Here is a 12,273-nt window from a genome sequence, read left to right on the forward strand (position 1 = left end):
GAAGCTGCTGAATCAATGTGGTCAAATCTGTAAAACTCCAGGGGACATATTTCTTAGGAACATTCTGTTCTGACTGTCCTGGTTGGCGTTTACCAAACAACATAGGCAATTGCCTAGCAGCCTTACATTCATACTTTTCCCACACTTTCAATCCAGATGTCATATATTTCACATCCCACTGTGGGTTAGCCTCTCCTTTTCTAATACAGAGTATAGCTACACTCATATGCTGGGGGGGGGGGGGGGGGGGGGGGGTCAAATGAATCTTCTCTAGGAAAGGCAACATTTGGCTTGCCATTGTCTCGGACCATCCTGCCACATTGGGGTCTATAAAATAGTCTGACCTCTCTTCTTGGGCAACCACCTGTTTGGGTGTCAACGGAACCATTTGGGGTGCTAGATCAGGTTGAATACCATGAGTCTGTAAAGTATCCCTCAGATCCCTAACAATAGTGGACTCCTGCAAGAAGTGGCCTGGACCATGAACTCCATATCCTATTCTTTCTTCTTTTTCTTCACTATCAAATTCATTCTCGGGAGCTGGGGTTCTCAAAATCCAATACTCCTTTCAAGTACTTTTTCAATTAAACTTAATCATATTCTACAGACCCCCTGGCAATTGGCAAGATTCTCAAACACACTTCATGGATTTCATATCAAATACTTGCATGCCCACCCAGAACCTTCTCAGAGCAGGAGACATCAACCTCCACCTTGAAGATACTAACATAAGCAATGCACACGAATGCAAAGAATTCCTCCAACTATGGGAGCTCCACTGGCCAAACATGCAACCCACCCACAAAAAAGGACATACATTAGACATTATAACTCAAAAATTTTCATCAGAACCTATCCTCACAATCACAGACACAAAATGGACAGCCACACCATGGTCCGATCACTACAAAGCAAGCACTTCCCTCTCCTGGAAAACAAAAGAGCCACAACAAAAACAAGAAAAAAGAACCTATACTACAAGAGGCAAAATAGACCCACTAATATTCTGGCAACAATTTTACACCGACGAATGGACAACACCTACAGATTCACCCCAATTTCTACAAGAATGGGACAACAGATGCAAAGTAGTACTAGACAATATAGCACCGCTCCAAACTAGAATCTCAAATAAGAAAAACTCAATACCATGGTTTAACGAAGAATTGAACTGAAAACACAGGTCAGAAGACTAGAAAGAGCATGGAGCAAGAAAAAGGATGAACACACTCTCAAAGACTGGAAACAGTTACAAAGAAAATACAAATACAACATCAGACAAACTAAAAGAACGTACTACAAAACCATAATAGGACCAAACTACAAGGACACACATAAACTCTTCTCACTCGTAAACAAACTCCTAAACACTACACCGGTTACCTCTAAATAACACAGACACCCCATCCACAACCAACCTAGCGAAATATTTCAACAAAAAAATTATAAAGCTCCGACGCATGATACCCACCAAAACCATCAAATACACAACCATCCTTGAATGCCTAGATCCGAAACCTGGGGAATACCCAGCAGATCGATCATGGACCAACTTTAACAAGATCTCAGTAGATGATCTCTCACAATGGCTTAAAAAATACGCCAAGTCTCAATGCAAATTAGACATTTGCCCTACTAGCCTAATAAGAACCACCCCCAAACAATTCAAAAAAGACCTCACAAACCAGGTAAACCACAGACTCAAAAATGGTCTATTCCCCATGGATAAAGGAAACATCCTACTCACTCCGCTGCCAAAAGATGCTAAGAAAAACACAATGGACCTAACCAATTATCGCCCAGTTACATCCATTCCGCTCATAACCAAACTAATGGAGGGCATAGTGACGAAACAACTTACTGAATACCTAACTAGACACTCAATTCTGCATGAGTCCCAATCAGGATTTCGATCAAATCATAGCACCGAAACTGTACTAGTGTCTGCAATGAACTCATTCAAAAAAACAATTGCAACTGGTAAGAACATACTCCTACTACAATTTGACATGTCTAGCGCCTTCGACATGGTTGATCATGGAATATTACTTCATATACTAGAACACTTCGAAATCGGAGGCCCAGATCTCAAATGGTTCGAGGGATTACTCACCACCAGATCTTACCAAGTAACAACGAACGTTGAAAGATCACCTCCATGGATACCGGAATGTGGAGTTCTGTAGGGGTATTTCCCTGTGATCTAGCCTGAGTTGGTCTTGGCCTATACAAGCCTATGACATCTTGGTACAATAAGATGGCTGCTGCAACCCTCTGACCTGCACATCTCTGTGTCAGCAAGATCCAGCTTCAGCTTGTGGAAAATCACTGACAGGCTTGCTGAAGCCAAGGACATTCTGTGTTCCAACCATCCCCCTTCTATCTCTGAGAGGCTGGGAAGGGAGTCATACTCATGGCACCAGAAGTTACCATCTCCAAGGTCACAAAACAAAGAACTCTTCTTGCCCATGCACTGGACTGTACGAGAGGCTAATTGGTCCAGGCTATCACCAGACAGGGAGGTCTGGAACGCGGGGAGAGTGGGAGAAAGAAGTTAGTCAGAGACCCTCGGAGGAGGAGTACCTGGGAAGGACCTGAGAAATCCAGCAAGGCTCGGGGTGAGCTAGAGACTGTATGATACCAACCTTGCGACCTGCATAACTGGTGCAAATACCTGTGGCAGAGATTTTGGCTCTGATAACCAACGGAGAGACGGGAACCTGCTTGTTTGCTGAGAAAGACCTGCACTACATAAGACACAGACAGCTGAGATAGTGTCTGGGGAGATTCTGCTCCGGTCTTATCTGAAGCCGTCATCAGGACAGCGTGGTAAGATCACAGTGATATATTTCCTAGTCTGGGGTTAGGCAGTGGTTTTATCTAAGTACGACTGGTGTATGTCAGTTCTTGGTCAGGGACAGCTGCTAATGTGTATTTTGCATAAGATGTGATAAGTTTTCATAAGGATCATTAGGATATCATTTGTACTGTTCTAATAATTACTGTACGTAGTCTCAGGATAATCAGAGTGTAGTTAGACAATATATTTTGTTAGTGTGCATATCAGTAAGAGATATTATATTGCATAAGACCGTTCACTTGTCTATTAGATTGTAAGCTCTTTGAGCAGGGACTGTCTCTCTTTGTTAAATTGTACAGCGCTGCGTAACCCTAGTAGTGCTCTAGAAATGTTAAGTAGTAGTAGTAGTAGTAGTAGTATAAGCTATTGCAGAGTGTTCCTATTTTTCTACCTACAATAAATTATAATAATATCATCTGTGACGTGGCTTTGGTACTTTGGCGGGGAACAAAACACTGGCAGGGTGCCAGCAACAAGGTTCCTTCATAGTAGCCCCTAGACTGAGCGATGAACCTTGTAATAAGTATTATCAGGGAATAATTATTGCCCTAATTACTTATTTTCACCCTACAGTTCCTCAAGGATCCCCCCCTCTCACCAACTCTTTTCAACCTAATGATGATACCATTAGCCAAACTCTTAGCTAATCAAAACCTTAACCCATACATATATGTAGACGATGTCACGATCTACATCCCGTTCAAACATGATATAAACAACTCACCAATGAGATCAACCAAAGCCTCTGAATCATGTACTCCTGGGCACTTTCATTCCAGCTAAAACTCAATGCAGAAAAAACTCAATGCCTAGTACTCACTTCCCAATACAACACAAACAACTACTCCACCATAACCACACCATACTGCACTCTTCCCATTTCAGAAAATTTGAAGATTCTTGGAGTCACCATTGATCGAAACCTCACACTCGCTACCCACGTGAAGAATACAATGAAAAAGATGTTCTACTCGATGTGGAAACTCAAAAGAGTAAAACCTTTCTTCCTGAGAAACATTTTCCGTACCCTGGTACAGTCAATGGTAATAAGTCATTTGGACTACTGTAACACTTTGTACGCTGGTTGCAAAGAACAGACTATTAAAAAACTCCAAACAGCCCAGAATACCGCAGCCAGACTCATATTTGGAAAAACCAAATACGAAAGTGCGAAACCCTTAAGAGAGAAACTTCACTGGCTCCCTCTCAAGGAACGCATTAAGTTTAAGATCTGCACGACCGTACACAAAATCATTCACGCAGATGCCCCACTTTACATGTTAAACCTAGTGGACCTACCACCCAGAAACGCCAAAAGATCAGCCCACAAATTCCTCAATCTGAACTTCCCCAGCTGTAAAGGACTTAAATATAAGCAGGCATACGCCACTACCTTCTCGTACAGAAGTACACAGCTATGGAACGCACTACCCACAGCCCTGAAAACCATGGACAATCTAATCAACTTTCGCAAATCTTTGAAGACACATCTCTTCAACAAAGCCTATAAAAAGAACCCTTAACGACACAAATCACCACCCAACCCACCCAAGTATCAAAATACACCTCTTACACCACCCTAACACCTCCTTCTCTAATCCCTCATACATCTTCTGCTTACTACCGATTTGATCTAAGATTCTGTCATGACTATGTCATAACAACACTCTGTAAGCCACATTGAGCCTGCAAATAGGTGGGATAATGTGGGGTACAAATGCAATAAATAAATAAATAAGTGGAGTACTCATTGTCTAAATCTACTACTACTTATCATTTCTAAAGCGCTACTAGACATACGCAGCGCTGTACACTTGAACATGAAGAGACAGTCCCTGCTCGACAGAGCTTACAATCTAATTAGGACAGACAGACAGAACAAACAAACAAGAGATAAGGGAATATTAAAGTGAGGAAACAATACTTATCAAATATTTACACCAGCTAGAAACGCACATTTTATACTTACAAGCTGATGTCTTCTTATGAACTGCAACAATACGTCCTTCATGGACCTTTGGCCGGCTACCTCATATGTCCTCCCTTGTCCAACAAGGGGCTTAACTCTTGATATGAGTGGGGGTCCTAAGACCCTCCCTCAAATGTCAGGGAACACCAATTGTTTAGCCCCCCCTTCTCACCTCACTAGGAAGGTGCAATATTCAGAAGGCCAAAAAAAAGCTAAACCTTCGGGTGCTTCTTCCCCGGAATGATCGCAGGAAAAGATTAACTCCTTTTAGCTCTCTTTTAGAAAGGAAAAAAAGAAATAAATAAATAAAAATAAAAAGACCACCAATGTATTCTGCAAGGCAACAGCCAAATGTATTAATCAATAGGTTGTACTACTTTCACCCTCCTATAGATTTCAACTTCTTCTTCCACCTCAATCTCACTGCTTTTCTTCCTTCAAAGTCTAATCCATCCGTCTATTCACTTCTCTGCCTCTTCAAGTAGCAGACATTTATCAACCCCCTGTTAAGTCCCTTTCTTCCTTTCTCACTGACTCTGATGCCTAGCTTTCCTTTTTTCTTGAATCTTCATCTCCTTACCTCATTTTTGGGGATTTTAACATTCATGCTAATGATCCCTCTGACTCATGCTTCTTGCTTTAACATCCTCTTTCAATTTTCAACTGTGCTTCACTACCCCCACTCTTCTTCTCCAACTGCTCACTCTCTAGTGTCTGCGCCTCAGCTCTCTCCCTCTCTGACCATCATCTGATAACTTTCACACTTAAACACCCTCCTCCCCAGTCCTGTCCAATCTCCACCAATACATTTAGGAATCTTCAGGCTATTGACCCTTCTACTCTGTTGACCCTTCTACTCTGTTCTCCAGTGTTTCAAATCTCTTCTCAACCACTATGTCATCCAAGTCTGTCAATGAGGCTGTCTCTTCCAATAGTACTACTCTCTCCTCTGATCTGGATACTCTCACGCCTCCCATTCCCTGTTCCGTTAAGCATACCAAACCCCAACCTTGGCTGACCTCTAGAATCCACTACCTACATTCCTGTGCCAGCTCTACCGAATGAATGCCTTTGGCTGAAGTCCCATGTCCATGCTGACTTCAAACATTTCAAATTCTTCCTGACCTCCTTCCAGTCTGCTGTTTCAATTGCCAAACAGGACTACTAAATCAAGCTGACAAATTCTCTTGGCACAAAACCTCAACATCTCTTTGCCACACTAACTCTCTCCTCAAAGTGCCTTCACCTCCAACTCCCCCTTCACTTTCTCCCCAGACTGGCTAAGTACTTTCATGATAAGGTTCACAAGATTAAACTTGAATTCTCAATCAAGTCACCTCCACCTCTCTTTCCCTTAGTCCATTTCTCTCAACCCTCCTTCAATCCCTGCCTCATTTTCTGAAATCACTGGAGGAAACTGCACATTTTCTTTCTTCCTTGAAACTAACTACCTGTTCCTCTGATCCTATTCCCATCCATCTACTTAGCACTATATCTCCTACTGTCATCCCTTTTATCTGTCATATCCTCCATCTTTCACTTTCCATTGCGACTGTTCCTGATGCCTTCAAGCATACTATAGTCACACCATTCCTCAAAAAACCTTCATTGGACTCTACCTGTCCTTCCAACTATCGCCCCATCTCCTTTCTCCCTTTTCTATCCAAGATACTTAAATGTGCTGTTCACCACCGTTGTCTTGACTTTCTTTCATCTCCAACTATTCTTGATCCACTACAATCTGGCTTTCGCCCTCTTCATGCAACTGAAACAGCGCTTGTCATTCCATGCCAAGTGGTCTAAACCTTCCCACCATCATGTCTCCAATTTTGTTCAACTTTTATCTGTTGCGCGAGTCAGGTGTTAAACGAATTTTCCCAAAATTTGAGGTCTCTAACTGCAATAGTTGCAGATCTAGACACCCTTTTCTGAAAGGTCAGTCCATCAGCATGCAACGTTGACCAAAATGCCATTTTTGGAGTCTAATAAAATCCAAACACATTTATAAGAATGGCTAAAAAATTCAAATCCTGTACAGTTTTTGATGCTAATTCCGATGAAATACATTTTAACATTATGGATGCAAAATCCAGTCAAACAAGTTGACTCAAAGTGTGCATCAAAAGTGGTCGCTACTCATCGGAACATATTTGGACCAATATTCAGACCGCAACAACTTCCATGCAAACAAAGATACGGACTTGAATTTTTGAACAAGCATTATACTTGTGCTGGACATAATACTGCCAGATTTGCAACTACCCAGCATCTATAACCGCCCTGCAGGATCTCTTCAAAGTTGGCACTGTCAGCGCAAATAGTAAAATGTACCAAAGTTCAAAGCCAATTATTAAAAAAAGAGTCTGCCTGAATCAGCTTGTGTACAGTATCATCTGAAAGAGAAAATTGTGCTCTACAACACTGATATTGCAGTTAGAGACCTCAAATTTTGGGAAACTTCGTTTAACACCTGACTCGAGCAACAGATAAAAGTTGAACAAAATTGGAGAACATGATGGTGGGAACTTTTTTTAATTTTAGACCACTTGGCATGGAATGACCCTAAAGTCTCCAATGACTAGATCCTGGCTAGATCCAAAGGTCTCAATTCTATCCTCATCCTTCTCGATCTGCTGCTTTTTATGTTTCAATCTTTTTATTGATGGCAAAATACATATGTAACAATTTATAACTGAATTTTCCAATAAAGTCAATGTCTTCAACAATTGGCAATTACAAAGGAACTACTACCATCTATAATTGTTCCTGTTTTATCCCCCCCCAAACCCCCTCCCCCTCCCTTACTTCCCCCTACCGTGAACACCCTCCCTCCTCCCCTACCCCAAACGACAACTCATTAATAACAAGCAACCACATCAAATAAGAAATAAGCAGTTTGCGTGGATAGTTTGATACCCCTCCCTCCCTTTCGCCCACCCCCTTCCCCCTCTTCTTCTTCTGCGATGCCATGCCATACCATATCATTAAGAGTTAAGAATTCTGCTCCGTGCCACTGCCATTAGAGAGTCCCAAAACGGGGCCCAGGCCTGACAAAAATCAGCGCCCCTAGGTGAGGCCAAGTCACCCACAGCCCTACGCTCTAATGAACAAAGAAAGATCATCCTTGCGCGCCACTGCGAAAGTGACGGGTAGTCCGTGGTTATTCACAAGTGGAGAATGACCTTTTTACCTATCAAAACTGTCTTTTTGAGAAATGGCTTCAACCCCTTTGGAGAGAGCTGTGACAGCTGAAACTTATCAAACAACAACAACGGTCTCTGGTGCCAAGTGATCCCCCACAGACCAAACACGTGACTACAAATCTGTCTCCAGAAGTCCAGAACTCCTGGACACTTCCAGAACATGTGTCCCAAGTCCGCCGGGGAATAACCACACTTCAAGCACTTGTTGTCTCTCCCCATAGACGCCCGCCATGTCCTGTGTGGGGAGATAAACATACGCGCAAGGAACTTATATGATGTCGCTCACAACGCCACACTCTCTGATACTTTTGGAATGTCCAAAAAGCATGCCTTCAATTGTTCTGCTTGAATGCCCACCACTAATTCCCTATTCCACTGTGCTGCCAGGTGAGAATAATCATGCTCTCGAAACCCTGCATGATAATATTTTAGGGGGACCACCAATTGAGCACCCAAGGCAGATAATAACCTTTCCCAAACTATTGAACAGACTGACGAAGGGGGAAGTGTCCGCAAATAGTGACGTAACTGGAACACTGCAAAAAAATCCTTCCATATAGCTCCAAACTCCCTTGTTAAATCCTCCAAAGTCTTCAAAGTCCCCTCTTCTGTATATAATTGGTGGAGGTACAATATACCATGGGTAGCCCAGTTAGTGAAAGTAGCTGAAGTAGTACCAGGAGGGAAGTGTTCAATGCCCCGTATCGGTAACAATGGTGAGCATGTCACTGAGAGCCTATAATGGCGACACATCCAATGCCAAGTCTTCCGTAATGGTAGCAGTAGAGGCGCAAAGAATGGTGGGGTATGTAACTCTCTCGGCGACGCATGTAACCAAAAACTAAAATGGCGTGGGGACAATAATGTTGCTGCCATCTAAATAACTCATATTATGAAACCAGTCCGAGAGGTGGAGAATATTACTAGCCACTGACAGGAATTTAAGATTCAACAAACCTAACCTACCTTGAGTGAGCGGAAGATAAAGCTTTGCTGCCGCCACTCTGGGTCGCTTATCCCGCCAAATATACCGGGTGACCATCTGCGTCATCAATCGCTCATCCCTGTGAGTAAGAAATATCGGCAGCACTTGTAGCACATAAGCCTACTTAGGAATTAGGATCATATTATAAAGAGCTATCCTGCCCATCATGGATAGAGGTAAAGAGTACACCTAGTACTCTCCCTCAAGGGCGCTATATTCAGTTCATATATACAAGCCAAATTAGTAGGTATCCAAACTCCCAATCGATCTGCTGCTTTTAACACTGTTGATCACCGCCTACTCCTCACTGGGATTTCAGGGCTCTGTTCATTCCCAGTTTTCTTCTTTTCTCTTTTCAGGGCTCTGTTCATTCCCAGTTTTCTTCTTATCTCTCCCATCATACATAAGTATTGCCATACTGGAACAGACCGAAGGTCCATCAAGCCCAGCATCCTGTTTTCAACAATGGCCAATCCAAGTCACAAGTACTTGGCAAGATCCCAAAAAAGTACAATACATTTTATGCTGCTAATCCTAGAAATAAGCAGTGGATTTTCCCAAAGTCTGTTTTAATAATGGTCTATAGACTTTTCCTTTAGAAAGCCATCTGAACCTTTTTTAAACCCCGCTAAGCTAACTGCTTTTACTACATTCTCTGGTAACGAATTCCAGAGCTTCATTACACATTGAGTGAAGAAACGTTTTCTCTGATTCGTTTTAAATTTACTACTTTGTAGCTTCATTGCACGCCCCCTAGTCCTAGTATTTTTGGAAAGAGTAAACAAGCGATTGACATCTACCTGTTTCACTCCACTCATTATTTTATAGATCTATACCATGTCTCCCCCCAGCCATCTTTTCTCCAAGATGAAGAACCCTTGCCACTTTAGCCTTTCCTCATAGGGAAGTCGTCCCATCCCCTTTATCATTTTTGTTGCCCTTCTCTGTATCTTTTCTAATTCCACTACATCTTTTTTGAGATTTGGTGATCAGAATTGAAAACAATATTTGAGGTGTGGTCGAATTATGGAGCAATACAAAGGCATTATAATGTTCTCATTTTTGTTTTCCATTCCTTTCCTAATAATATACCTAACTTGCTTACTTAGCCACCACTGCCGCACACTGAGCAGAGGGTTTCAACTTATCATTAACGATGACGCTTAGATCCATTTCCTGGTCGGTGACTCCTAATGTGGAACCTTGCGTTATGTAGCTATAATTCGGGTTCCTCTTTCCCACATGCATCACTTTGCACTTGCTCATATTAAACGTCATCTGCCATTTAGATGCCCAGTCCACCAGTCTCATAAGGTCAACTTGTAATTTTTCACAATCCTCTTCAGATTTAACAACTTTGAATAACTTTGTGTTGTCAGCAAATTTAATTACCTCACTAGTTACTCCCATCTCTAGGTCATTTATAAATATGTTAAAAAGCAGCGGTCCCAGCACAGACCCCTGGGGAACCCCACTATCTACCCTTCTCCATTGAGAATACCGACCACTTACCCTACTCTCTGTTTTCTATCTTTTAACCAGTTTTTAATCCATAATAGGACACTGCTTCCTATCCCATGACTTGCCAATTTCCTCTGGAGTCTTTCATGAGGTACTTTGTCAAACGCCTTTTGAAAATCCAGACACACAATATCGACTGGCTCACCTTTATCCACGTTTGCTCACCCCTTCAAAGAAACGTAATACTACTACTTATCATTTCTATAGCGCTACTAGACGTACGCAGTGCTGTACACTTGAACATGAAGAGACAGTACCTGCTCGACAGAGCTTACAATCTAATTAATAGATTGGTAATAGATTGGTGAGGCAAGATTTCCCTTCATTAAATCCATGTTGGCTTTGTCTCATTATCCATGCTTTTGAATATGCGCAGTAATTTTGTTCTTTATAATAATCTCTACAATTTTGCCTGCCACTGACATCTGGCTCACCGGTCTATAATTTCTCGGATCTCCTGAGCCAAGAGAACTTGGCCCATGCCAAACAAGAGAGAAAGAATGATGCGGTTAAGGGCATAGGAGACCAGAGAATGCTGCCATGTGAAACGTAAGAGAGCAAGGAATGATGTCTTGTGAAGCATCTGAGATAATAGGTTACTGCTATTAGACTGCTGCCTTGTGCGCAGCACGAGAGATTGAGCAAGTCGCTTAGTGGAGCTCATGACAGCACAGCACCCAGAACCTGGGAGACCTCCACTGTCCTGCACCCAACAGGCAGCTGGTTACCATTGCACCTCATCCGTGGTAGATAGCAATGAAGCCATGAGAAAACTGAAAAAATAAGTACAGCATGCCAGCTTCAGAAATAAAATAAAATTAACACTCTATAGAGTTGAACAGAGGCACTGATTAACCAACTGAGGCACGCTAATCCAGAGCAGAAGAAGGCTGTTTTTTTTTTTTTAATAAGAAACGCTGAGGACTAAGGCCAACAGCCCTGCCCACCACACAACATTCCCCACATACTGCTCCCACCAGAGCTTGAAAAAAGCGCAGATTCAGACCAAGCTGAAGAAGATAAACTACCAACAGCCATCAAGTGCAGCCTGTACCATACGTCAACGGGAAGAAGAAATGGTACCTCAGAATTGGAACAAAATGCGAGAAAAGCGCTGCCACCCTGCAGAACGCAATGACACTGAATTCAGAGTCCTCCAGCAGGAGAACAAGGAGCCAAACTGCCCAAAAACACAAATACTCTTAGGAATTCTACCCAGAGCCACCAAGGCCGAGGGCATCCTAGTTTCCTGCTAACTGCGCCCCCAAGGATGCTGGCACTATGAGAAGGCAGGCAATGAATAAACATAAACATCTGAGAGTGCCTAAGAAAAGATCACTTATCGCATGCTGATGAAAACTGGAGGAAGTGTAAGCAACAGAAATTGAAAACTTGCTGCTCGGACAGAGCCCACAATGAAGCCAAATCCATAACCTGTCCTTTTGCCTCATCCCACTCCTTATGGTAAAACCAAGGGAAGGCGTGTAGCTGACAAGAGGGGGGGGGAGGGGCCCAGCGCCACCGAGTGTCATTTAGCTGGGGGAGTGAGGGACCTGGCTCCACCAAGTGTCATCCGAACTCCGCATAGAACCTCATAATATGAAAGAGCTAATGCAGCAAGCAGTAATCCAGGCTCAACCAACACCAACAGGAAATTGGGTCAGGAGCTCAGCCAGCAGTAATCCCCTGCTCAACCAACACCAATAGGAAATTGGGTCAGGAGCTGCCAGACAAA

The 12,273-nt window shown here is 42.8% G+C and overlaps 1 protein-coding gene across 3 annotated transcripts in view; it reads right to left on the minus strand.

Moving 5' to 3' along the window:
- GPAA1 (glycosylphosphatidylinositol anchor attachment 1) overlaps positions 1-12,273 on the minus strand; it is a 93,340-nt gene that overhangs the window by 63,828 nt on the left and 17,239 nt on the right. The window lies entirely within an intron of this gene.

Source organism: Microcaecilia unicolor, chromosome 1 (assembly GCF_901765095.1).
Source record: "Microcaecilia unicolor chromosome 1, aMicUni1.1, whole genome shotgun sequence".
Classification (NCBI taxonomy): domain Eukaryota; kingdom Metazoa; phylum Chordata; class Amphibia; order Gymnophiona; family Siphonopidae; genus Microcaecilia; species Microcaecilia unicolor.